Genomic DNA, 26,909 nt, shown 5'->3' with positions numbered 1-26,909 from the left:
AGTACTCAGTCACACTTGTCAATAGGCTCCAGAGTCCTAGAAGTTATTGTCATCCTACTCATGACAAATTGCTTTCTTCTAATTTTACCCATAATTGTGCTTAAAAACTGTTGATCATTTTTAAGAGCTGGGCTCTTGTATAAATAGACCATGGATGATCTTGTCTCCTTTTCAAAAACAAAAACAAAAAACCAAACATAGAAATTAAGCAATGAAGCAAGGGTGAATCTACATTTTATCACTAGTTATCTGTAATACAAGTAAAATCGCTTTTCATTTTATTTTATTTTTTTCACCAGTGGAGCTTGACACAGGGTCCAGAGCATATTACCAGGAAGGGACTATACTATTGGACCTATGAGTCCATTCCCTTCCTCTAAATTTAAACAATGATCTTACAGTTAAGCTTCAGGCAAGACTGGAACTTTGATCTTCCTATTACTGCATTTATATTAGCTGGGATTACAGGTGAGTGTCGGCGTAAAATGAGGTCTTGCCTACTTTGAATCTAAGCTTCCCTCTGACCATGATCCTTTTACTCTGCCTCTTAAGTAACTGGAATTTCAGGAGTAAGCCACCAAGCACAGATTCATATAAAACTTTGACAATGGAAAATACTTTTTTTGAGGGGCAACAATTGATTGGAGAATTTATAACTCTAAAATTATTTAGTTATATTTCAAAAATCATTGATAATTTATCCAAATTAGTTGATAGTTACCTTGATTAAGATGAAGTAAGGAAGCACTCTAATGAATCTTGCAAAAATATTCCTTTGAATTGAGTCATACATTCAATTAACACATATGTAAGTATATATATAAAATATACCATTAATATATTATATATTATTAATAATCAAATAATATAGTCATATGATTCATATGATTAATATCACTATATAATATGTATATAATGTATTATATATATATATATTTTACAGAATCTTGCGCTTTTTGGTCACTGTGCTCAGGGTGTAATGAGGGCTTTCTGCATGCTAGGAAAGTGCTTTATTACTGAGCTACACCCCAGACTCTCTTTTGCTTTTCAAATTTTCATTTATGTAACAAACTTGTTACATAGCTTCTTATCTTTTTTTTTTTAATCCACCTTTAGACCCACCACTCTTATAAGACAGAAGGCAAGCTCAATAATGATTAGGGGTTTATTGTGTCAATACTGACCATTCAAATCTATCCCTTTAGAAGTAAACAGTAGAGGTATCTGCTCCCTGGCATTCTGCAGCTTAGGACAATATTCCAGTATCTTGAAAACAACCTTTACACACATACTCACATATACACACATACACACACACACACACACACACACACACACACACATAGACACACACACACACACACACACACACACATATATATATATAAATGTCCACAGACAAACTGTAAACAGAACACATTAAATTGGAAATATATTTTACCAAATAGAAAATATATACTTGTCAACTTTGGATGATTTCTTATATTTCTTCCAAAATTTCATTAAAATATTAAAATATTAAGAATTGTTAACAAACAACTCTTTCATAGCTTTGGAAAATTATATGTATGTTTTGTGGAGTTTCAAAGCAGAGCATAGGTTTGTTATTGGAAGGGAAGTAGATGAGACGTGATTATCACTTAAAGCAAAACAAGCCAGTCTTAGAAATAAATGGATGGAATTTTTTTTGTTCTATTTTTTTTAATCACCTATGGAATTTAGAGAGGAAGAAGGAAGTCAAAGTAACAGGGTAAGCCAGGCGCCATGGCTTACAACTGGAATCCTAGCTACTCAGGAGGCTGAAATCTGAGGATCGAGGTTCAAAGCCAGCCCAAGCAGGAAAGTCCGTGAGACTCTTATCTCCAATTAACTGCTAGAAAACCGGAAATGGTGTTGTAGGTCAAGTGGTAGCATGCTAGCTTTGAACTGAAGAGAGCTCAGGCCCAGAGTTTAAACCCAATGACCGACAAAAAACAAAAAACAAAACAAAAAAGTAACAGAGTAATTTGTAAAGATTTAGAAGGGGAAGAAGTCAACAGTTGACATGAAAGTAACAGAAGGTATGAATATAAACAAAATATTATGTATGTATATTAAATATAAAATATATATTATACATATAATATATAGTATATTAAATATATGCATAGTATAACAAAATTCTTATTTAGTACAATTAAGATAAGCAAATGAAAAGAAGACAAAATTGAAATAGTGTTGCATTGTGTTACATGTCCGAATTCATAAATTTGGCATGAAAAATTATATCAAAATAGAGAATATATTTGTTCATTTGCTACCTATCTATCCTTCTATCTTGATAGGGCCTTCCAGTTATCAAGTGGCACTTGAGGCAAAGTTACTGTTTCACTCCCTTTTTATAGATTATGTACTTTTCTGATAGGGTCTTGTGCTTTGTGTCTAGGCCAGACTCAGAATTTTACTTAGAATTCCTGATAGCTGAAATTATAGATGTGTAATATCACCGGTAGCCTTGTTCTTTGAGACGCTCTTGACAACTTTTTCCCCCCACAAGTAGCACAAACTGTAATCCTTCTTTCTTCACCTACCATGCAGCTAAAATTCATGGGCAACCACAAGAACAAGAATGTGTATGATACAAAAAGAAAATGCTTGGTCTGATGTGTGGTTCATAAGGTAGAGCCTGTGCCTTCTAAACACAAGACCATGAGTTCAAAACTCAGTACTATTCCCTCTCAAAAAATTACAAGCATAAATATTATTTCATGCATAAGTAAAATTTTCTAATATTATTCTTTCATCTGTAATCCTATATACTTTGGTAAAAGAACCCTCTTACATGCTCAGTATTATTCATGGAAAGATAAAAAGAGGCTATGGCAAAAATGCCTAAATTCATCAATAAATTGAAAATACTTCAATCAATATCCTGGCATTGAATCTTAATATTAGTGAATGTAATGAGCAAAATGATATCACATCATGGTGTACAAACTCAAATGAGGATTCTCACTGAACACTAATTTCACTGATAGAAACATTAAGTGTTCTCCTTTCTAGACATTCAGAGAGATCTCTGACTTTCGATGTTTGTAATGCTATGGAGTTGTATTTCATACTCAGTGTATTATATTAAGATTGCTGATACAATGAATTAAATTGTGATGAGTAATTACATATATAAAATGATACACAGATACACTCTTCATGTTAGAAGATTAAAATAGATAATTCTATGGTAGATATTGTAATCATTTCAATGAATATTATTTTGTTTCTAAATACAAAGAAATAATTATTTTACTTCAAAATATGAATTATTTCCATCTTAGGAGGCTGAGGTGATTTTGATTGAACCTTTTGACAAACCTTTACTCAGTTTGTGAGTATAGGAGGAATTGTAGGATGATCCATTGCCTCTGTTAACACAAGCCTGAGATGGGTGACACTGTGCAATGTGGAACTACAGTGCCACTTACTGACATAGGCCATCCTGGGTTCCTTCTCTCCAACTCCTCCCAGGGATAAGAATTGCCAAGGTTAAAATAGTAGCTAATGGGAATGGTTGTAACTGGGTGCATACATTTTAAGTTATGATTTCCATGTAGGGAGAGAGAAAGAGGGAGAAGAGGAGGAGGAAGAAGAGGAGGAGGAGGAGGAGGAGGAAGGAGTAAAGTAAGAGAAGCAAAAAAGAAAAAGGAGAAAGAATAAAGAGAAAGAAAGAAGGAAAGAAGAAAGAAGAAAGAAAAGCAAGGAAGAAAGAAAGAAAGAAAGAAAGAAAGAAAGAAAGAAAGAAAGAAAGAAAGAAAGAAAGAAAGAAAGAAAGAAAGAAAAAAAGAAAGAAAGAAAGAAAGAAAGAAAGAGGGGGGGGATGGAGGGAGGAGAGGAAAGAAGGAAATAAAGAAGGAAGGAAGGAAAGGAGGAAGGGAAGGAGGGAAGGATTGCAGGCAGCCAGGCAGGCAGGCTGAATTAATTCGGCATTGATACTAGACACTATGTGGAAACTTTGCAACTTGTGGAGGAGGCGGGTTAGGAGGGAAAAATTGGCAGAAAAGTGATTGGGAAGGTGGCTCAGCAGTAGAGTGCTTGCCTTGCTTGTGTGAGGCCCTGGGTTCAATTATTCAGCAGCGCATAAACAGAAAAAGCTGGAAGTGGTGCTGTGGCTCAAGTGGCAGAGAGCTAGCCTTGAACTGAAGATCTGAGGGACAGCGACCAGGCCTAGATTTTAGGCCCCACGACTGGCAAAACAAAAATATAAATGAATAAAAAAGGAGAAAATGAGGGAAGAGTTGAAACTGATCTAAAAGAAATGCACTTAATACCTCACTTATGTAACTGTAACCTCTCTGTATATCATCTTTACAATAAAAGAAAAGAGAGAGAGAGAGAGAAAGGGAGGGAGGGAGGGAGGAAGGAAGGAAGGAAGGAAGGAAGGAAGGAAGGAAGGAAGGAAGGAAGGAAGGAAGGAAGGAAGGAAGGAGAGAGGAAAATATTACCTTGAATCAATCAAGAGTGAAGTATGTGAAATGAATGGAGTTTAAAACACTCGATTCAATTGAATATTCTCTGCCAAGATGTGTTGCAGTGTGGAAAATCTAAATATATTATTTAGGGAAGTAGAAGAAAAATGAAAAGCTGGTGAACTAATGAGGATAGTTTTCCAATTTTCAAGCCCATTTATTTCATTAATTTACCTACAAACTGTACATTAACATTGGAAAGATGTGTGGCTTTATTTGACTTGATCACAAGGTACATTGAGATCAAATGCTGATTTTAATGCACGTTTCCCATCATCTTGTTTTACTGGTCATGAAATCCTATCAGTCCCTAGGCATCCCTAGGCATCTCCTTGAAACTATTTTCAAAGATTTTTAATGTATTTATCTCCCTTCAATTTAGATAGGGGGGTCCGGTCGTGGGGCCTGAACTCTGGGCCTGAGCGCTGTCCCTCAGCTCTTTAGCTCAAGGCTAGCGCTCTACCACTTGAGCCACAGCACCACTTCCAGCTTTTTTCTTTTTGCTTATGTGGTGCTGAGGAATCGAACCCAGGGCCTCAGGCATGCAATGCAAGCGCTCTACCACTGAGCCACCTTCCCAGCCCCACCTTCTGATTTCTTTAGGAAAATATATGTGTGCTCTTCTATGGGTGATCATATTCATATACAAACATCGTCATTCAATGAATGACAAATAGGTCCCTGAAGTGATTCATGACTGGAACTACTCTGATGAACCTCACATTTCTGCTCGACTGACTAAGGTTTCCCTCGTGCAGATCCATGGAGTCTTCCGGACACTGACTATGTCTTTCCAGAGACTGTATGATCAATGAGGCACTGGAAAATACTCCCTGAAGCTCCATTATTAATTACAGAAATCACATCTTGGATCCTACGGATCACTGATGTTATTTATTCTCAGAACCAAGGGATGACATCATACCCAGGGAAATCCTTCGGGCTCTTTCAGCAGCTCTATTAGAAAACAAGCTTTGTAACACTTTCTATAGAAATTAATGCTCCACTCCCCATGTGTAATCCAGAAGATGAGCATATCGTACACCCTCATAATGCCTACAGAGTGGGCGAGTGAATTATGATGATAAATATCGCTCTATCATCCTCTTTTCTTTAATTAATTGAAACTTTTAAAAAATACAACCATTCTCAGGCATCCCCAAGTCCTCATTAAGTTCATACCAGTCAACAAACTCAGATTCTCATGATAAAACCATAATCACAAGCTTGGAGAAAGCCTGCGGTAAATGAGAGGTTTTCTGTTATAAAATGACATTGTACAAGCTGTGGTTTAGTACTCTCAGAATGTATTTATTTACTTTTTTTTAATCTTTAACGATACAAATCCAAAAAACCCCCACAAAAATTAGCAATATTTATGTGCTTAATCTCCTTGAGAGTTCATAATTATCTCTCTAGGGAATATTGAATTCTGTTTCTAATTTAAGACTAAAGATAATTGGAAGTGGTGGGGGATGGCTTCCCCATAAGGTAATCTCTCCAATGAGGTTGTTAATTCATCTTGTATAAAATAATAAAAGGTTTTGTTCATAGATGCTGAGGGCTGTTTCTCTCTGCTGACAATGCAGGTTCTGGGACCCAGGAAGGATCAGGATACATTGAGCCATATTAATTGTGTCATACTTCCTTACGGTTTTCAGAATCTTATGTGTTCTACATCAGCCCATAAGCCATGACAGGGCTATGTATGCAAGCAAGTTCAAAATTTTACAATTGGCAAGGCCATACTTGTATTTAATACTCCACTTTAGGTCTACACCTCTTTCATCAGTAATAAAAATTCTTCTTGTCACTTTGAGCCAAGATTATCAGGTATTTGTGCTTATTATCCTTTTTCTCCTTGACAATGTCCCTCTATTGATTTATTTCCTTTGAAACAACCAACCTACCTTCATAGTGCATGCTTCCTAGGGCCCTTTCTTTCTCGTGTTCAATGGGCAATGCTTCCTAGGTTATTATAGGTCGTGAGTTGACTAGATGTTACCAGTGAATGCAGAGAAGCAATGCCTCACCTTTAATAATTGGAATTTCTAAGAGTAGGGAAAACCAAAGCTCTGCAAGCACCACTAATAATGTTTCTTCACTTGTGCTGAGATTTTGTTTCCAGCAACCTCTTTCCCTACTCATTTGTATACTTTGATACACCACGTTTGTAGTGTCATCTGCACAAGTAGATACCCTAACTGCAAAGGATCTAAGATCGTTATTTAGAAATATTTCCTAGTAACTCTGAATTAAAAAGCAGGACATTCTGTCACCATTAGGAAGGTATTTGAAAAAGACTTGACAGAAAATTAATTATAATTAAGTAAATATAGCAGTTCTCAGTTATCCTTTTGGATGGTGCTTCTTTCTTTGTCTATTCATGGAGATTCTGATCATGTTTTCTTATTAAATTGTAAAAGTATTTAATCCTAAGAGATAGTCCATTATCAAATATGTATATATAGTCTTTACAACACGTTTTTATTATAGTTTTTATATTAACTTTCTTTTTATAGCATGAAAATTGTAAAGACTTCCAACACTGTAATACATCTAATAATTATAGATAGCATATTTTCATAATGGCTTTTTGGCTGTTTTGATTTATATTCTGGTGATTTTTTTTGGGGGGGGGTGGTCCGGTCATGGGGCCTGAACTCTGGTCCTGGGTGCTGTCCCTCAGCTTTTCAGCTTAAGGCTAGCTCTCTACCAATTGAGCCACAGCACAACACTTCTGGCTTTTTTCTTTTTGCTTATGTGGTGCTGAGGAATCGAACCCAGGGCCTCATGCATGGAAGGCAAGTGCTCTACCCTGAGCCACCTTCCCAGCCCCCATGTGTGATGCTTTTTTATTTGTTGTTTTTTTATTTCCCTCAAATGTCACTATACATTATTGAAATGACACCACTGATGAAAAATATTTTATTTAAAAAGGAAACGTGGTTATCAACTATTTCACTTATGTTGTGAAGGAAGCAAATAAAGCAAAATTTTTGTATTTATTTTACTTCTGAGTGTGCATATCAGTTTGCCATATGTTCAAAACTCAAATCCTAGAACTACACATGTCTAACACTCCCTTCTACAAGGTAATGCTGGGAGGATTCATGAAACATGACATAATTTACATAGGGTATTCATTTCTTTTATTTTTTTTTTGTCGGTCATGGGCCCTGAACTCTGGGCCTGGGTGCTGTCCCTCAGCTCTTCAGCTCAAGTCTAGCACTCTACCACTTGAACCACAGTGGCACTTCCGGCTTTTTGTTTTTCTGCTTATGTGGTACTCAGGAATCCAACCCAAGGCCTCATGCATACAAGGCAAGCAATCTACCACTGAGCCACCTTCCCACCCCCAGGGTATTCATTTCTAACATAAAAAGCTGAGGAGTTTGTCTGGTTGTTTTTTTTATATATAATAACTGTTATTACTTTGTGGTTAGTCATTTTTGTATTATTTTGCTGAAGAAATAGGAAGCATTTTCTTAGAGAACTGAAGAAAACATTGTCATTCTTTTTATTTATTCTTATAGATTTTTTTTGAATTTTATTAACATGCTTTAGGTTCTGAGGAGTCAATTTTATTTTAATTAATTCTACCAACAAATTTAATTCGATCAACATTTATAATTTGGTAAATAAATCTTCATGATGCAAATTAGTAGGAATATTTTGGTTTTGGTATGGAAATGTTTTGTAAGTATTAAAAAATATCATGTAACCAGGTTGTGAAATTGCTAAGGATATCACAAATGAAATACGATAATCATTATTTATTGTATTTTATTTTTTATTGGTCGTGGGGCTTGAACTTGGTCTGGGTGCTGTCCCTGAGCTATTCAGCTCAAGGTGAGTGCTCTACCTCTTGAGCCATAGCGCCAATTCTAGTTTTCTTGTGGTTAATTGTAGATAAGAGTCTCATGGACTTTCCTGCTGGGGCTGGATTTAAACCTCGATCCTCAGATCTCAGCCTCCTGAGTAGCTAGGATTACCAGCATGAGCCACTGGCGTCTGGTTTATATTCATTATATTTGACAAGCAAAAAAAAAGGTAGACCTTCTTTAAAACATAATTTTAAGGTAATTCACTCCAATAAATATAAAGGCAAAAAATAAGGTAGATTGTAAATTGTACATAATTTCCAATGAATAGAAATATGTGTTACTGCTTTATGGAGAGTGACCACACATATACATTGTTGTCACTACTTTCTTCCATATAGATCAAATGAAAGTTGTTTGTTTTTCTAGCTAGTCTTCTTTCTAATTGATGTTGAAGAGACCTTACTAAGGCTTATTAATCAAGTACATACTTCAGGGTAAATAACCTTTATGCTCTTTGTCTGAATTTTACCTCAGTACCACAGAAATGAGCTTGTGACTGTATATAGTATGTTTCCAGGGAATTTGATGTGAAACTACTCTAAAATATGAGGTTTTAGCATCTGCTATGTAAGTGACCAGTTTATTTTTTGGGGTGGGGATGATTTACCCTTATAAATTCTCATTTATGCAACACTGATTTTGATGAAAATGGATTTTGAGCTCATGATGAACTTTACAGTTTTTATAAGAATGCCTAAGTAGAAGTGGAAAAATAGAGTAGCTTGACTTACAGTGTAAGTTTGCATACAAATTAATTGGCAAATGTATGCCAAATGCCCACTTCCTTCCAGAATTTTAGTCAGGACCTAATTTCAGTCTTAAATTTGTCCTTAAGACTTGTTAAGACTTGCACATTTTGTTTAGAGTTTTCTTCAAGCACTTAATTAAGTTATTCATATAAATTTGAATGTTCTATGCAATGCTCCAAATTTTTGATATTCAGTGAAGGGTGATTTATTTCCTCTCTTTTAGGTAGCATTTGGGCAATATCAGGGAGCACTTTTGCTCATGATGATTTGGGAGGGAATTGATACTGTAATTTTGCTAATTTTGTAGACAGGAGCACAATTAAATATGCAATAATAAACACAATGCCCAACCACTCTCAACATTACTTTGTCCAAAATATCAGAAATGATTCTATTAAAATGTGGCTATAAACATATTTGAAATATAATGTGGTACACTTTGTGAAGAGCTAGCATGGTTTTTCCTTCTCAAGAATAACAAAATATTTTTAATAGCAAGATGCAAATTTTAAAAAGATGAGATATTAAATTCAGTGAAATCATGATGATAACTCATTTGTGCTTTCTTTAAATCACAAGCATGCTGAGATACCTTTGAATATATAATAAGATATATTCATGAGCTAAGAATATTAGTGCATTACAGTCTGAGGACAAGCATAATTTATGATCATATTGCAGAATGAGCTAAGTCTTCATACAAGTTGATAAGCACAATTATTTGGCTTTGATCCAGTGGCATAATAGAAATATAAATTTGATCTCCCTGTCCATCTGCAAATTATAAAGCATCTGAATGCCTAGCAAACCATTCTGAGAAAATAAAGTTTTATTTTCACCTATCTCTAAGACTTCAAAGTATAAAAGAGACTGTTGAGTGTATTTTGAATTATGGAAAATATTTATTTCCGTATTTACTTAATAAAAATTGTGACCTACTTGTAGTTCCTAGTGTATATAAGTTTAAAACTATATGCATTATGCATTATTTCTACTATTTGTTTTTCTATGATTTTTATTTTTTCCTTCCTTCCTTCTTTCCTTCCTTCCTTCCTTCTTTTCTTCCTTCCTTCCTTCCTTCCTTTCTTCCTTCCTTCTTTCCTTTCTCCTCCTTCCTTCTGTCTCTCTTTCTCTCTCTTTCTTTTTTTTCTCTTTTCTCTTTAAGCTAGCAAAACAATAACATCAATAGGGGGGAAATCATACTTGGTGGCCTTTTCTCTCTCTCTCTCTCTCTTTTTTTTGTTGGTCATGGTGCTTGAACTCTGGGTCTCTGCGCTGTCCCTCAACTCTTCAGCTCAAGGCTGTGCTCTACCACTTGATCCATAGCACCACTTCCAGTTTTCTGAGTGGTTTATTGGAGATAAGAGTCTCGGGGACTTTCCTACCTGGGCTGACTTTGAAGCACAATCCTCAGATCTCATCCTCCTGTGTAGCTAGGACTACAGGTGTGAGCCACCAGCTCCTGGCTTTGGTGTGCTTTTCAATCTTAATCACAATACTACTAGAATCCAAATGCATTGCTTAAAGAAGTTCCTTCTACTCGCCAGTGTTGGAAACATATTTAATGACTTATATAAGATACATTTAAATACTATTAGTTATTTACAAGATAGAATGAGATAACTTAAACCCACTTAATTTACTGAATTTAATTTACTGAACTTAAAAAATATTGCTACACATATACCCTTCTCTACTTCTATTTTTTGTTGTCTCTTTTATTTCATTTATTTATCTATGTATTTATTTATTTTAAATGCTGGTTCTGGGGCTTGAACTCAGGACATGGGCACTGTCTTTTTTTTTTCTCCCCCAAGGCTAGAGCTCTGTCTCTTGAGCCACAGCTCCACTTCTGGCAGGTTAATTGAAGATAAGATTTTCATGCACTTTCCTGCCCAGGCTGGCTTTGAATCATGTTACTCAGTGTCCTGAGTAGCTAGGATTACTGGTGCACAGCTATCCCTCTCTTCTCTTTAACTGAAAACAATCAAATCCATGTATTGTAATGAATCCATAATTTCTTTTGTTAAAAAGCATGAACAAGGTGAATGCTTACTATAAACATTTCATAAGAAAGCAAGACACTCACTGATATAATTTGGACTAAGTAAACACAAAACATGCTAATACTTTAGCAATGTGAAAGGATAAATTTAATGTAAAGTGGCAAAGCTCACAATCTCAAATTGCTAAGAAAATTGAGTGAAACATACTTATTAATGTTGAACATAATAAGGACAATCTCTTGCCTCAAGCTACAATTTTCAAAATATATAGGGATTTCAAGTATGATCACTGGGTTAAAATTATATATAGTATATATATTGTATATATACTATATATATATAGTATATATATATAGTATATATATGCTACATATATATAGTATAGTATATGTAGTATATATATATACTACATATATATGATATATGTACTATATACTATACAGTATATATATATACTATATATACTATATATACTATATATATACTATATATATACTATATATACTATATATATACTATATATATACTATATATATACTATATATATACTATATATATACTATATATATATATACTATATATACTGTATAGTATATAGTACATATATCATATATATGTAGTATATATATACTACATATACTATATATGTAGCATATATAGTATATATACTATATATGATATATATACTATACGATATTATATATAGTATATATTATATACTATATAATATATATGTGTATACTATATACTATATAATATGTTTGTCTTCTGTTTATATATATTCATATATACATATATATAAATTAATTTACACAAATGAAAAAAATATTTAAATGTTGCAATATGAATCAAAGGTATTTAGAAATCAAGTGAAGATAAAAAAATTCCTTTATATTATTTAAGCCTTTACTTCATCAGAACTTCATTTGAAGTTTCCTAGCAAAGAACTCTATCCTTAAGAGATAGATGCTTGTTACCTTTTGTCTTGTTTGAAAGTTTTTCTCTTTTGGAGAGGGTAAGGGGTTACCACAAAGAGTGGGATGAATGGAGAACAAATGCAGCAGTGATACTCAACAAACACTATGTTGAAAAGACCTGTACAACTTGTGAGTAGGGTCATGAGGGAAAAACCGGGAGAGTGAGGGAAAGGGTGACACTATTCAAAAAGAAATGTAATCATTATCTGATTCATGTAACTGTAAGCCTTCTGTACATAATCTGAATATGAATAAAGTAATAGATTTTCAATTCAAAAGTAATTACTTAAAGAAAAAAAACACCTTGAATTCAGGCACATGTAGCTTAGTGGGTGCAGGAATCCCACAGTCTTCTTCTTTATAGTAAGTTGTATTTATGTCATTGAGTGATGCTCTAAGTGTCCTTACTTTTGTGAACATAGAGTATGCTTCCCAAGAAGCATATAGTGCTTGAGAAGTAAGATAAATGTTTTGAAAATCTTCCAAAGACAAGAAGGGCACATATGTTGAAAATTTTAGGTTTGTTTTGGTTTGCTGAATGAGGACACGTTTTCCTGGAAGTTGGGCTGTTTTATGAGACATTGTCACACATCCATAATGTGTAATGAACTCTGCATTCTGAGCATTTGAGGATTTTCATCAACTTTGGTCTCCCCGGTGTTACAAACCCATGCGTACTCAGAGTCTCCTTTGTATATTAAAATAGTAAAAACATGAAATTATGATTTAAAAAAAGAAAGATGAATTAACAGAAGTGAATGAAAATGTGGTTAAGGGACAGTGTGTGTGTGTGTGTGTGTGTGTGTGTGTGTGTGTGTGTGTGTGTGTATTCCAATCCTGGGGCTTATACTTAGGTTCTCTGCACTATCTCTGAGCTCCTTTGCTCAAGGCTAGTACTCTACTACTTGAGCCATAGCTCACTTCTGAGTTTTAGGTTGTTAATTGGATAGAAGAGTCTCCTGGAATTCCTCCTCTAAGTAGCTTCAGATGGTGAACTGGATCTTAGCCTCTTGAGTAGCTAGGATTGCAGGCATGAGCCACCAGCAAGCTGAAGGGAACGTTATAACTATCACAGCCACACAGTGCTTAGTGGATAATATTTGTGCTGAGTCTTGGGAAATGTCAACAGGAAACATGAAATATTAGAAGAGTGAAAAAAAATTAGGAGGAGCTTTCCGTATGGAAGGGACAGTAATTAGTTGCAAAGCCCCCACTTCAGGAATGGGCTGAGTCTACTAGTAGAAATGAAGGCAGATTACTGAGCCAGAAGAGTACTGACAGAGAGCAATAGATAAAAACTGAGATTAGGAAAATATCAATGGTTAGTAATGTCATTCATTCTGCTTACCTGAAAACATGAGGAGAAAGCATTATTAAGAGTACTTCTCAGGGCTGGGAATGAGGCTCAGTGGTAGAATGCTTGCCTAGCATGCATGAAATCCTGAGTTCAATTCCTCAACACCACATAAAAAGAAAAAGATGGAAATGGTGCTGTGGCTCAAGTGGTAGAGTTCTAGCCTTGAGCAAAAGTAGCTCAGGGACAGTGCCCAAGCCCTGAGTTCAAGCCCCAGGACTGGCAAAGAAAAAAAAAAAGAATACTTCTCAGTACACAAGGGAAATAATATCATACTCCTCAGTGACACCAGAATACGCAAAGCTCTAGGTGCTTGACTTATGCACTTGAAGAAGAGGTTGAGCAGATCATACCAGCTACTTGTCTAGGAGAGAAACAATGTTGGATTTTCACAGACTTAGTAGGTTGCAAAACAAAGAATGAGAGCAGAGATAATCACAGGTCTTGTTGTATACTCACATTTAAAGAAATGCTCATGACTTACTTTGCAAAAATTTTACTGTATTTGCAGAGATATTATTGAAGGACACTATAGTCTCCACTTAGAGACACCTCATCCTCTCTGCATGGTTCAGAATCCTGAACTGAATTGAACCTCATCTGATGTTGGCCACAATAAGAAGGCTTTCAAAGCCAAGGCCAAGGCAAACAAGGTGAGGTGAGATAAATCCTGGCTCATTTCATTGGCTTTGGCAAAGCCATGTGAGTTATTTTGCCAAATACATAACTTCTTAGCCTCTTACTATTTTGAATAAAAAAATGATACAGACCTCTGTCACCATAGGGAAATAAGCCAATATATTCCATAATTCCTATTTTATATATTCTGAATTATTATTGTCCAAATTCAATATCAAGAAGAAATTTGGCTGCCATTGAAAGGGTGCAATTTGAGAGATTATTTTCATGGTAATGAGATGTTTTCTATTTTGTGTGCAATTTCAGATGTGATTGAGAAGTATACTGTATAGAGTATTATAACAGATCCCATTTTCAAAATATGCCTTTCAGTAATACATTTACATTTTTCTGTGTTATAAGTACTTATTGTGGTGATTGCAGGATGTAAAATGAATTCAGTCTATCTCCACTGTCTAAAAGCCAAAGTTCAAGGTCTCTACCTAGACCCAAGGCAAATGCTTAGCTGTGAACCCTTGTGAAAATCAGAAATAATGCATCCGAGCCTGATGCCTGTGGCTAATGTGTATATGTCTAGCTATTCAGGGACTGAGATGTATTTCAGTTTGAAGCCAACCAGAGCAGAAAGGTCTGAGAGACTATTTCCAATTAAACCAGTAAAATGCAGAAAATGGAAGGAAGTAGAGTCCAAATGACACATGGTCAGGAGCCACAAATAAAAAATCCAAGTGGCTCTGAGTTCAATCCCAGGTACTGGCACACACACACACACACACACACACACACACACACACACACACACACACACACTACACACACACACACACACACACACACACACACACACATACACACACACCCTAATGAAATAATTCAAAGATACAGGAACACAAAACAGAATTCCTTATTACAAAAGGGAGAAGAAAAAGGAGATAAGCCAGTGATGATCTGGACTACAGTAAGAATCAAACTCCAAAAAAGTATATGTGTGCCCATGTAATTGTAACTCCTCTGTACAGTATGTTCACAAATAAAATAAAATTAAATTTAAAAAAAAGTATATGTGAAATTCTGTACCACCATGTCAGGCACCTTAGGTATCTGACCGTGTGGTATGAGCTCCCAAGGCTTGGGCAGCCCTGCCTGTATGACCTTGCAACTTGCAGCCTATGTGTCCCAGGTCCTGGGTGGCATCCACTCCTTGCCTGTAGCTTCTTTCTGCAGACATCCCATGTTCCTGGCACTTTATTGCAGTTTGTGCTTCACCCTCATGTGTTCTCACACTGCCCTCTGTCCACATCCAGCTACTCTGAGCCTGCTGCGCAGTGTGTAGCCTTCCAGGCCTTTCTCTGAAATCTGGGTAGAGGCTGCCGTGACCCAATAATCTGTGTGTTCTTCCTGCTTGCAAAATCAACATCACATGGACAATGCTGAGATGTGCTGCCAGAGTGAAAAGTGTCCAGTTCCCCTCATCACCTGACCACAATGCACTCTATCTGGTTCTCTACTTAGGGCATTTTTTCTCCAAAAGATTACACACTTTTGTACCCTAGAATCTCAGATGGATGGAGTTTGATTCGTTCCTGTGATGCCCTGAAAATATTTTTCCATTGTCCAAGTGCAAAGTAACTATCATCTCTTGGATGGTGCTAATCGCTTTAACAACCACACATCCCCTGTCCACAAGTTTCCACTTACTTCTTTATAGTCAGAAAATAAGTTTTTGAAATCTATCTGCTTTTGGCTTCTGATTCTCACTGTCCATCTGTCTAAAGGCAGGCAGCAGTAACAGTGAGTACAGCAGAATGACATCATTTGATTTCATCCACTAAATGTATTAGTCCATCACATTTAAACTCAGACTTCCATGGAGTTTCAAGACACAGTAAATAGCAATAGTAAATACATGTAAATAGTAATAGCAAAGATATTATTTACCAGAATGTACTGCAATCAATATCTTGACGAGTTTCCAACAGACTCCTGGTTCCTACCTGGAAGCTCATGGAGTCTGTCTGGTCTTTCCTGTCCACATTCATATTCCGAGATCCCACCACTGCCACCTATCCACATATACTTGTAGCATTCTCGGCTTTCTCTTGCTTGCTTCTCTGCTCTGAATCCTTTCAAATCCCACCCATAAACCAGTTCCAAAGGATTAAGAACCATGGGATCAGCTTTAACCACAGCAGTATGCTCACTAGTCTGGTACTGTTTTTCTTTTTCTTTTTTTAATGTTTTTTATTGTGAAAATACTGTACAGAAGGGTTACAGTTACATGAGCAAGGTAATGAGTACATTGTTGCCTCCTCCTTTGTTTTTTCCCCTACCATCCCTTCCCTCCCACCTCTACAACTACACTCCCCCTCCCCCATCACTGTGACACAATGCCTGAGAGAAACAACCTGAAGGAAGAAAGAATTCTTCTGCATCACACTTTCCGTCCATGAGTCTTCAGTCCCAGATGTTTGAACAGGACACCACACACACCATGGAAGTGGCAAGGTGTGGCAGAGGTAGTTTGCATGGTGGTCAGGAAGTCAAATACAAATGAGTACCTCCAAGTGACTACCTACAATGATCTGCTTCCAGCCGCTAGCGCTCTTCTTCTAAAGCTCCTAGAAACCCCCAAAATAGTGCCCCTGTGGGGAACTGAGTATAGAAAGCATAAGCCAATGGAATTCATTTCATACTCACTACCAATACACCCGCCAGATAGGCAATTCTTCATATTCAAAGTTGAATTTGTCATTTTAAAATATCCTTTAGTAATTGCATCATATAATAATGATGAAAATTCATCCAAAATACATTCACTGGATGAGGGGCAATGTCTTTAGATGTTTGTTCAACTAAAACATTTCATTATTTTAGCTACATGTTCTTCTTTTCAAAAATCTGTGAACTATGTAATCTCTTACTTTATGTAATGAATTTTCTTGAGAAAATGTTTCTTGATAAATGGATAGATATATGATGCAATATCTGGATATAGTTTCTATAATATCATAAGAAGCAACACAATTTTAGTTTCCCAAGTACTGTGAAGGACATGAATTCACACTTATACTAAAGGAATGTTGTCCTTTCAGTATGTGTCCTCGGTAAGGAAGACACTTGGAAGCCTAAAACAATGAGTAATACAAGGGAAACAAACACAATCTTAATAGAACTCACAGAATAAGTGATTCTACTTCCATTTCACTAGGAATACTACACAATTGAAACATACTTTTGGGAAATGGCCTGATTACATTATTATTTCTTTTAATTGTGAAAATACTATACAGAGGGGTTACAATTACATGGGCAAGGTAATGAGTACATTTCTTATCAAGCATTGTTGCTTCCTCCTTTGTTTCTCCTTCCCATCCCTTCCCATCTCTTCCCCACCCCCCACCATCAAAGTTGTAAAAGTTTGTTTTTCCACCTCACCCCAGTTAGAATGGCTAAAATCAAGAACTCTAATAACAACAGATGCTGGAGGGGATGTGGACAGAAGGGAACCTTACTGCATTGTTGGTGGGAGTGTAAACTTGTTCAACCACTTTGGAAAATAATGTGGAGGTTCCTCAAAAGACTCCAGATAGAGCTCCCCTATGACCCAGCAATCCCACTTTTGGGCATATATCCAAATGATCACAAACAAGACCATACTAAAGCTATCAGCAAAACTATGTTCACTGCAGCATTATTTACCATAGCTAAGATACGGATCTAACCCAGATGCCCCTCAGTAGATGAATGGATCAAGAAAATGTGGTATATATACACAGTGGAATTCTATGCCTCCATCAGAAAGAATGACATTGCCCCATTTGTTAGGAAATGAAAAGACTTGTAAAAAATTATATTTAAGTGAAGTAAGCCAGGAACAAAGAAACATGGGTCCCATGGTTTCCCTTATTTTGAATACATTATTTATGTTAACTGATAACATGATTTCTTGAGTTTTTTAAAAAGTATAGAATTTTATTTTTACTCACTATAGCTCTATTTAAATAAAATGGGAAAAATGTAACAGTTTATTGCTGGTTCCTAAGCTACTACCCACAGTCTCTACTGCTGATTTGTGCTTCTATTAGCTATTTTCAGTTCCAAGGAAGCAGAAAACTTCAGTAAAGGTTTAATAGGAATCCTTGCACTGCATTATTTATCTTTAAAAAGTATGGAATTGCTCTTAGGTTATCTTAGGTAATGACTATGACATAAAAAAATAAGGTCATATCATTTTTTCAGAGACAACAGGTGTGAGGTAAAGCCTTCAAAAAGTTACATTTTTATGTTTTACAAATACAGTGCTGCATAATCTTAATAAAGAGGTTCAAATGTCCTTAAAAATACTGAAAATGTAACAGTGCTATTTCACCAAAGGCTCTGATTTACACATACATTTTTGATGGGTCAAGGAAATCACATCACATTCTAAAACACATATCACTGTTAATGACATATAGGGATTAGGAAACAGTAACTTTGAGCTTTGGATTTTAAAGTTAATGGATATCTTATAAAATTAAGAAGAGTATGGGAAGAGTGGGTTAGGGAGGAATGAGTGAGAATATTGAAAACTGTGATATTGATCAATGGGTATTATAGTCATAAACTGCTTTATAAAATGTCATCACTTTCATACATCTATTTAAATATAATAATAAGAAATGAAAACTTTTATCAATTGCTTTAAGAGATATGTAAATAAGTTTGGCATGGTGGAAGCAAACTGCAATACTAGCATTTGTAAGTCAGAAGCAACAAGACACAGAATTTGTGGTAGCTTGAGTGGCAAAGTGAAATCTTGTCAGAACATGTGTGTGTGTGTTTGTGTGTGTGTGTGTGTGTGTGTGTGTGTGCAAGGCTGATTGATGCATATTTTCTCAGTTGATATCTGGCTTTCTCAAAACAAGTGTGTGTTATGTGGCTTTTATGTTTGTCACAATAATAAAGAATAAAAATTTACTCATTTAAAATACTAATACATTCATAAAATTTTACTGTAGTCCATTAGTTGCACAAATATTGTTTTGTGACACTAAAAGAATAAAATAATTTTATTCAGTTCATCAAAGGACATTTCTCTATTTATACATCATATAGGGTGGTAGGGTAAATTATGTACTAAGAGATGTCATAGACATAAACATTTTCACCAAATCTATTTTTTTTTATTTTTTTGTCAGTCATGGGGCTAGAACTTGGCCTGTACATTGTCCCTGAACTTTTCTGTTAAGGTTGCCACTCTACTACTTTGAACCACTTCTGGTTTTTTGGTGGTTAATAGGAGATAAGAGTCTCTTGCCTTTTTCTGCCAGCCTGTCCTGGCTTTGAATTGCCATCTTCAGATTTCAGATTCCTGAGTAGTTTAGGATTACTGATGTGAGCCACCAGCTCCCAGTTCCATTTATTTATTTACTTTTCACACTTTTCTTGTAGAGATAACTTATTTACTGCAGTTGAAATCATATGAATCATGTCACTATTATAAGTTCCAGGGAGTCACTAAGAAACATTTTCCCTTTAGTCTTTCTTTCTCTCTTTTTTGCTTCCAGTCCTGGGGCTTGAACTCGGGGCCTGGCTAATGTCCCTGAGTTTTTGTACTCAAAGCTAGTATTTTATCACTTGAGCTACAGCTCCATGCCCAATATATATCCTGCAAAAGCATGAAGAGTGAAGGAAGGGGTTAGTTAGGGAGGGATGTCATTGTTAAACAATGACATCGATCAAGATGCATTGTGTTCATAAACTGCTTTGTGCAATTTGAAGATAACAAAAAAGAAAACAATATTCCCTGTCCTTCATAGTTTCATATGATAATAACCAGTTGATACTTTTACAGAAAATATGACAGATATAAAATATTAATTTGGTTATTCTTGGGTTAGGTATCCAGGAGTGTGTAACCAATCTCAAAGTCTAGATGCTTAGAAGTAAAAGAAGTGTCTCGGATTTAGTGGGAGGAAATTTATGCACAGGCATAGCTTATGTAGATCTGTAGGCATGACTTATTTGGGTCAGTGGGCGTGGCTTAGCCTGATCCCCTGCTTTTGGACCTCGAAATTGTAACGACCAAAATGGTGCTGGAAGTGTTCTGGACATTTGGCTATGTCATTTCCTTTTAGGCTATTGGATTGAAGTTTTTGGTTACTAACTCCTGACCTTTGGTTCCAGTCAATTATTTGTCACATAACCTTTCCAACTTGGAAGCTTGTGCAATCACATTTGCGAGCCCAGAAGGCAATACAGGGAGTCTGTTAGGAAGATGTGAATTACAGTCTTTCAAAACTTGATCATGGAAGTAATTTCCCTTCATCTTTACTGCATTCTATTGGATCAAAGCAAATCTCTAGGCAAGTCCACACATCAAAGAGGACCAGATTACATAGGTGTCACACTCCAAGAGGAAAGGATCATTTGACCATTTCATAAAAAGCAATTGTTTATAAAAATCTGCTCTGAAAAATAGGAGGCAGGAATTCTTAACTTTTCTACTAATGATCTATGTTTCACTCTGTCCTTTATAATTGTGCTTCTTAGTGCTCTAAATTGGGAAGTGTCTACTGTTTGAAGATGGTATTATAATGATGGGGAAAACTTCTTACAATCTCAGCTTATGCACTTAGCAGCCATAGCTAACTACACTACTCTGTGTGTGTGTGTGTGTGTGTGTGTGTGTGTGTGTGTGTGTGTGTGTGTGTGTTTACCCTAAATTTCAGTTAAATAAGATTAGTACAACCGGGGCGCTGGCGTGTGTGTTTACCCTAAATTTCAATTAAATAAGATTACAGGCTCATGCCTGTAATCCTACTACTCAGGAGGCTGGGATCTGAAGCTGGTGGTTCAAAGCCAGCCTGGGCAGGAATGTCCATGAGACTCATCTCCTGTTAACCACCAGAAAAACCAGAAGTGGTGCTGTGGCTCAAGAGGTAGAGCGCTCTTCTTGAGTTGAAGAGTTACTTAATATGACCTTGTCTTCTTGAGCTGCTTTGATGGAATTCTCTGTGTCTCTTTCACTCAGTGTCTATCTCTATCTCTCTCAATATGATATGTAAATGTGTGTGTGTGTGTGTGTGTGTGTGTGTGTGTGTGTGTGTGTGTGTGTGTGTGTGTGTGTAATTTCCCAGGGATTTATTAACAATTGCCTATACAGAGCATCTATGTTAGATCACAGGGAGAAGCAGCAGAGAATTCTGGGAAAAGGTAGGTCTTTCCCAATGGAGATGTAACCAACTCTGAAAAACAAACATTAAGTGATATGGAATGATGTCTGGTCTCTAAAAGCGAGGGCTAGGGCAAAGATGCCCCGAAGAAGATTTTTGTTGTTTGCCTAATTTTATTTTTCTTTTAGTATTTTCTAAAGGATAATTGCTAATTCTCACAGAATCCCCTGGCTTCTATCCACCAGGGTCTTCCAACGAGTAATTGTTATTGTCTTAGGTGTAAAGTGATTTAAATTTTATTTCCTTTCTTTCTCCAGAATTCTAAACTGTTTATTCACATTTCTCTGCCTCCTTCACATTTACAAATATTTTTTTTAACCTACTAAATGCATCTAAGTACAGGCACTTAAATTCTTCTTGACAGATTGAGCTGAGGAAAATAAAATTGAGCTTGAGAATATTGCCTGGAAATATTTATTGATGTTATTAAAAAGATTTCACTGAAAATAAATTAAATCAATATATAATCTCTACATTCAGGGATAATAATTCCACTTGGTAGAGCTGTTTAACATTGCCGTTGAAAGAAACCCTAATGTTTTATTCATGTGTTTTTTTAAATAGAAACCAAACATTCATATTTATAATATGAAAAATATCCCACATTAATATTTAAATATCTATCTCTAAACTTAATCAAATACGATTAGCATAATGGAAGTAAAAATACAGACAATCCTAGTCAATACAGTTTTTAAATGGACTCTCAAACTACTGTTTATTGGAGTGAAGATTTTAAAATTCAATTTATATTTAAGCATCTATTTAGTATACAATATTATTTCTGATGTTTTCTCTTACTTTCCCTATTCATGTAGTTAGAAATCTTCTTCACAGGATTAAGAAAAATATATTGTCAGGGTGATGTACAGAGGGGTTACATTTGCATACGAAGTGAGTATATTTCTTGTCAAATTTGTTACCCCCTCCCTCATTTTTCTCCCAATTTCCCTCCCCCCCAACCTTCCTCCCAAGTTGTACAGTTCATTTCCAACATATTATCTTGGAGTATTGCTGTTGCATTACTTCCTCTCTTGTCCTTTGTCCCACTATTTTGTTGTTCCTTTCCCTTCTCTAATTTAGATAAATGTATATACAATATCCAGGGCACCAAAATCAAATACAGTGACAAGAAGACATAAACCACAGGAAAAAGAAAAAAGAATTCACATAGAACATTAAAAGTAACAACAACAAAGAAAAAAATAACTCTGTGTCCATGTCTTGGAATTCATTTCATTTAGCATCATCTTTTATGGTCATATGTACAAAGCTATTGAGCTACTCTGCTCATCTACTAAGATTATCCTAGATGTATAGTAATTATTACAAGTAAGAGAAATCATGGGATCTGTTTCTTTGAGTCTGGCTTACTTCACTTAATGTGATTTTTTCCCAAGTATTTCCATTTCCTTACAAATGAAGTGGTGTCATTCTTTCTAATGGAAGCATAGAAGCATAGGATTCCACTATATATAAATGTATACATGTATATGTATATTTATTCCACTATATATCCATATATATCACATTTTCTTGATCCATTCATCTACAGAGGGGCATCTGGATTGGTACCATATCTTAGCTATTGTGAATAATGCTGCAATAAACATAGTGTGCTAGAATCTTTAGGATGGCCTTGTTTGTAATCATTTGGGTAAATGCCCAGAAGTGGGATTGCTGGGTCAAAAGGGAGCTCTATGTGTAGTCTATTGAGGAATCTCCATACTGCTTTCCAAAGTGGTTGAACAAGTTTAAACTCCCACCAACAATGCATAGGGTTCGCTTTTTGCCTCATTCCCTCCAGCATGTGTTGTTAATAGATTTCTTGATGGTGGCCATTCTAACTGGAGTGAGATCTTCACAGGATTTTAAGAATGAATTTATCACTTATTTAAGTATTTTGCTAATGGCTGCCATTACTAATTACTCATATGTGAAAGTTCATTTTCCAGGAAAACAAAATGTGAGAGAAACTGAAGCCCTCCACACAGATCAATTAGCTGTGTGTCAGACCCCAGAGCCCTTCTGCAGAATTCAGAATGACATTTGCTGGGTTTCCTTCTTTGTTTTTCAGCTTTGAATCCTACCTTGCATTATTATTGTTATCACATGGTAGAGCCTGAAATGGGAATGGTAGAGAAAGAACTGTGTGAGTATCAGACAAGACATGACCATTGTATCAGTAGTTCCCATGAGCCCTTGACCATTAAAGCAAAGACATGGCAACAGGATTAAGGAACTCAGTCACTGTGGAAATGACACATAGCAACTTGGGAAAGGCATATGGGGAGAGAGATCTAAGAAAGGTAGAAACCAAATGGGGTAGCCGGCTACTCTTGGGCACCTGGCAGTCCATTCTTTCCTAGGAGCTCTTCTTCTGTAACTGTAACAGTTGTCCTGTCTGAGTGGAGAGGGCAACATTCACTGATCCTCAAAGCATTTATTCTACAGATACAATAAAATGATAACTTAAACTTGAGGCCACTGTTCTCACTCCTTTATTCTTCCTAAACTTTGGAGCCTCACACCCAGAGCTTACTGCCCAAATAATAATGATAATAGTAAATCAGTTGGAGTAAATCACTTAACACGCTTAACACACACAGCCAGTGTTAATTGAAATTGTAAATGTGCAAATTACAAGAAGTTTAAACATGCCCTGTTAAGAACAATGGCTCATATCTGTAAGCCCATCTGATTGGGAGGCAGAGATGATGAGGATCCAAGCCCCATCTCCAAAGATAAGGTAGGTAGGCATAACAGCAAGTGTATGTCTGTCATAGAAGATCATGGTACAGGCTAACTTGAGTAAGAGCTTATAAGAAAGTTAACTAAAATAAAAAGGGATCAGGGTTGTGGCTGTTTCTCAAGACAATTCCCACCTGGACACTGTAAAGTATCATCTTCCTTTGACTCTAAAATAACTTTGAATTTAAAAACTATGCTTCCATGTACAATGTGATCAAGCTGGTTTTGTTTCAGGAATTCAAGGATGCCTTAACATGCAAAAATCAATAAGGAACTATTACAGGATTAAAAGCTTATGCAATTATTTAATAGATACAGAAAAATATTTGATAAAACTCAGTATTCCTGCATTTTAGAAGACCTGAAAGATGACGTATAGAAGGAATAAAGGTTAATAAAGGTTAATAAAGGTTATTTAGAACATACCCATGCAAGAATGGAGAAAAAATTAAATAGATCAAGGGGGTCTACGCTTAATATTCCCATACTGGAAATTTTTGCAAGAGCAATTATGCAAGAAAAAAATAGAATAAATACAAATTGGAAAGAAGAAAACAAATTATGAAACTGTTGTATGTGATGATTGTACTAGTAAGAAAATTGACATACTCCAATAAAATACTGTTAGAATTGCTAAAATAATTTATTAAAATATCAGGACACAATTTCAACATAAAAACCTGGCACCCAAGCTTTTAAGTTCAAGTCCAGGTCTACCCGCCCCCACACACACAACCTGTTGCTATTATTAAAGCAGACACATAGATGAAGTGAACAGAATAGATAAACAGAGTCCAAAAAAAACCCCACACATGCATAGCCAGCTGACTCTGGATGAAATGCATACATTAGAGAACAGACACTCGCCTCAATGAATGTCAATGGGAAAACACGATACCCACCCACAGGAGACTGAAACTAGGCCTCTGTTTTTTGATTTGTGCAAAATTTAACTCAATGTGGGTGAAGGACCCTAATGTAAGTCCTCAAAAAACAAAAGTCCTAAAGAAAAAAAATAGGAAAAACATTTGAAGACATGGTACAGACAACCATTTTCTGGATAGGAATCCCAAAGCACAAGAAACAAAACCAAAATGTGAGAAACCAATTTCATCAAGGTGAAAAGCTGCAGAGCAGAGAAAATAGGCCATCGAGGCCTGTTCTGGGTCAGTTGACAAAAGCATGGGAAAAATGTTAGTAGGATATTTGTCTCATACAAAGAACATAAATACAACTCTAAAACAAAACAGAAAAAGCAATCTTATTTTAAAATGGGGAAATGGTCTCAATGCACACTTTTATAAGATGGCACAATTTTTATGACTATGCTAAGAAATTCTCATAAAGTAATACAGAGTTTAAAAATTAAAGGCATACTTCTTAAAATAAGAAATATAGTTGGCTAATAAATACATGAAAATATATACTGCATCATTAGCTATCAAGAAAATGTAAGTCAAAACTAAAACTACTTCACACCAGTAAAATGTCAGGTTGTAAGTTGTGGAGATGAGGATATCGAGGGGAAAGGCATCTTATAATATTAATAATAGGATTGTAAGTTGGCACACGATGTCTATGGAAAATATTATAAAGGTATCTCTTAATAGAACTATATATGATCCCTATAACATTCTCTTGGATATGCATCCCCAAATAAATTATTTTATAAAAGAAATGCCTGTATTTCTATGTTGATTGCAGCATTACTCACAATTACTAAGACATAAAATAGCCAAGATGCTCATCAATACAATCGGTAAATAAATTATGATGTCCATTGAACCTGTTTTTAAGAGCTACTTAAGGAGAATAAAATAAATAAAATAAGAATTTATGGTTTTCATATATCATGTTCAGTCAGAAAGTAGAATGAAATCCTGTGATATGAAGCCATTTTTTAAGTGTATATAAACCAGACCATACTAAGGTACCATGTACTAACTCTCATATGTGGAAAATAAATCTTACCATTTAAAAATATTGACTTGAAAGTAGATTTTTTGGGGCCCAACCCAATATTAAAATATTAATATCAATATTAATGTTAATACCAATATTGAAATATTTTGTTAAAAAGTTGTATAAGGTTAAGCAGTGTCTCTTGCCTGTAATTACAGCTATTGGGAGGCAGAGACATAGAAGGCCAAGTTCAAGGTCATTTCATTCAAAAACCTTGCAAGATCCTCATGGAACAGAAGCAAGCAAGATAGTAATATATAATCCCAGATATGAAAGAAAAATATCTGGACAGGAAGAAGGTAGCTTAGTTTGCCAACAGAACAGAATTCTGGTTTTTTTAATTGCAGCAATTATCTTTCATAAAAATGTGACTAGAGCATAATTAAAACACAGAAATTTATTGTATATTTATAGTCATTATTTTATTTCATATCTGCAGTCTTTTCTCCTAATATTAAAATGGCTTATTAAAATTGTTTTAGAAGCAGCATTTTTGCCACTACTGGGTTTGAACTCAACCCCTCAAATGGCTTTTTGGCTCATGGGTGGCTTTCTGACACTTGAAACAAAATTCTAGATCTGGATTTCTTTCTGGTTAATTGGAGATGAATGTTTTGAATCCATCTGCTCAGATTGGCTAGGAGCTGTTCATCCTCAGATCTCAGACTCCTAATTAACTAGGATTGTAAGGTTGAGCCACTTGAACTCAGCTCAGAGCCAAACTTTGAGGATTCAGATGTTCTTCACTGGCACATAATTTTCAGTTTAACACCACCAAAAAAGTAGTAAAATATAATGTTTTATAACAATACTGAGTTAAAATTTTGTTTTAATAATTAGATAATCTAGTAATATGCAGGGTAGG

At 35.5% G+C, this 26,909-nt stretch overlaps 1 protein-coding gene across 7 annotated transcripts in view; it reads left to right on the top strand.

Moving 5' to 3' along the window:
- The window catches only part of LOC138841502 (cadherin-10), a 168,353-nt gene that overhangs the window by 30,400 nt on the left and 111,044 nt on the right, over positions 1–26,909 (top strand). The window contains exon 1 of one of the 7 annotated variants that reach the window (XM_070042226.1): positions 14,057–14,128. The exons of the other annotated variants lie outside the window; for them this stretch is intronic. The gene's annotated coding sequence lies outside the window, so the exon portion shown is untranslated. Of the gene's footprint in view, positions 1–14,056; positions 14,129–26,909 lie in introns of those variants that run through there. 7 annotated transcript variants of the gene reach the window in all.

This window comes from Dipodomys merriami, unplaced genomic scaffold (assembly GCF_024711535.1).
Source record: "Dipodomys merriami isolate MVZ:Mamm:240054 unplaced genomic scaffold, mDipMer1.0.p SCAF_32, whole genome shotgun sequence".
NCBI classification, from domain to species: domain Eukaryota; kingdom Metazoa; phylum Chordata; class Mammalia; order Rodentia; family Heteromyidae; genus Dipodomys; species Dipodomys merriami.
The sequence above is the reverse complement of the archived record's forward strand: the minus strand, read 5'-3'. Positions and strand labels throughout refer to the sequence as shown.